Source organism: Cryptotermes secundus, unplaced genomic scaffold (genome assembly GCF_002891405.2).
Source record: "Cryptotermes secundus unplaced genomic scaffold, Csec_1.0 scaffold1990, whole genome shotgun sequence".
NCBI lineage: Eukaryota > Metazoa > Arthropoda > Insecta > Blattodea > Kalotermitidae > Cryptotermes > Cryptotermes secundus.
In genome coordinates, this window is record NW_019742008.1 from 37,598 (window position 1) to 40,117 (window position 2,520).

A 2,520-nucleotide genomic window follows, 5' to 3' on the forward strand; every position below is an offset into this window, starting at 1 on the left:
TGTACAAATTATAAATCACTCCGTCCAATGTGACCTGTAAGTTTTTTACTACGTAAAAACTTAGCACCCTTACATGTTTCGGTCTCTGTGGACCATCCTCAGAGGGCAAACATCACTACAAATAGGAAACCACTATCACATAATTTGTTTACACGCAAAGTACGTACACTTATATGTTACAACACACAGTACACAGAATAGAACATTTCACAAACACAGCAGTTTCCTGGGAATGTAAGTTTTAAAAAATTGTATAAAATTCCTCGATGCTAATTAAAAGTTTTTTAGATTGTCAATAATTAAAATTCGTAAACCATGCAGGCTCGTGTTCGTCCTCCCATTGTCTCTCTTATATGGGGCAGATATTGTGCCACCTGGCTATCTTGATGTGGAGGTTCTGCAAATATATTATGGGTATTTACTACTTCAATGTAAATACTGTCTATATATAGTGTGACATGTTGCGCAAAGGAGAACCCCCCCACCGGCAGTGACGCGGCGGGTGAGTCAGCGCTCCCCTCCCCCTCCTCCGCACGGTAACGTAACGGTGACGCAACAGGATTGTTACGGTAGTAACAGCGGTTACTACCGCTAGCGTTACCAGCAACACAGCGCCAGGCAACAAGGGTGCTTATTACGTGGCCATTTTCTGTATGGTCCGATTGAGGCTACATAAGGAGCAGCGAAGGCTATTCACAGTCAGTCCTGGAGCTACCTACGAGTCAGTCCTCGAGCTACCTCCGAGTTAGTTCTGAGTTAGCCAGCAACTAGTCAGTTGTATTCTGGCATTTGGAGTGTACTAATTGTGATACTGCAGATAGCAGTAATCGTAAATCTGTAATTTGGGTGATTGAAAGTGCAAATGTGAAATAAAATTCGCTATATCAGATACGGCGTGAAGTCATTTGTCGCGTTATACGCCAGACACGCGACAACTGGTGTCAACTTCTGACACTTCAAAGTACTTCAAACGAACTTGTTAACTAAAAGTTTCTGACCTTGAAAGAACATGGTGTGTATCTCATGCACGCACACACACACACTGTATACTCGTATGTATCTTGCTGGTCTCACAGCAAGTTACGCACAAATTTTATATTACACTTTAAAAACACAAAGGTGCTGGAAGCTTAAAAATTTGCATCCATTTCAGTAAATAATGTGGTGTATAGACCTGTTGCTACAGTGGCCATCGCTATGTAACGTCCTCAAGAATAGAACTGGGTCATGCAACCCAGTTATCTTGAAAACAACTAGCCATACAGTGCAGTTGAGGGTTCAGTTGTGGACTGCTAATCAGCAGGCAACGAAGTTGAAGAATCTCCATTTCTAAGATTCGTTACCAGGAAACACTTAGCATGAACGCTGTAAGGAAAGGCTAGTGAAAGTAGACTGAGAAGACTTAGTTTGGGGTGATTAGTAGTGTGGAAATCAGCAGTAGTGTTATAGTTATCGCAGTTATGCCTTGTAAGTGGTCGGTAAGTCTGTTCACCAATCCAAATCCCATCTAGTAGCCACTAACAAGTAAACACATGTGACACTACAGTATTATCAGACAGAACTGGAAGGACATGTTAATAATGATGACAGTGGCGTGCGGTATTATTTTTGGTAAGGGCAGCAATGGTATCTAATAAACGAACTGATAGCAATCAACTCCCAAAAAATTACGTCTCTTATTGAGTCAATAAGGTCGGTTTATATTCTGTTCGATAAACCTGTAAATACTGTACTGTTCTCAAGGTGAACATTTAGTTTATGATCATATTTCCTCAACAAGTAAATTAATTCCACATAATTATCTCGGTCGATAGAGTCCACGCTATTGTCATGACCATGAAGGGCAAGTTGTCTCTTTCCTAAATGGCAGATGATGTCAATAAAGCTTGTCATTATTTCTCTATTTTCTTTCACATTTTCATTACGCTGTAGTATCATAGTATGGCTCTGTTGTATCCTGGTGATGGGAAAAACTGTAGGTTGGCAGGGCGAGCAGTTCCCTTGGCAGTCAGTGCGGGGTGTATGAGTACTGCAACTTGAAATTATTGTTAATGTACACAGCTGTAGAGGAAACCTTGTTTGTAAGAAAATCCGTGGTCTGTCATGTCATGTCTGTTTCCACTCAAAAAGAAAGGGTCTTGTGCATATTCAGCCATCAGAATCAAATGGAAGTCATTTGCACAGATGTTTTGTACCATGGGACTCAGTTCATTTCCCATCAATTAGAAAGGTTAGCAACAGCAAACCAGACTCGAATATATTGTAGTATTCTATAGAATTGAAGCATGCCACACACAGCAGAACTCTTCCTTACAACATGAAAAACTGTGGAATGCTACAAGTCACATACTGTTCCTTTAGTCTACACCCATCTCTAACTGCTCTATGATTTACTGCATACATCAATATGTATGCGCTCGTGTGTCTTCAGAAGACTCTTCAAAAGGAAGGACTTATTACATACATCACAGCAAAATGGCAGCTCCCCACTATGTATGTGCTGATGTGCCTTCAGATGAC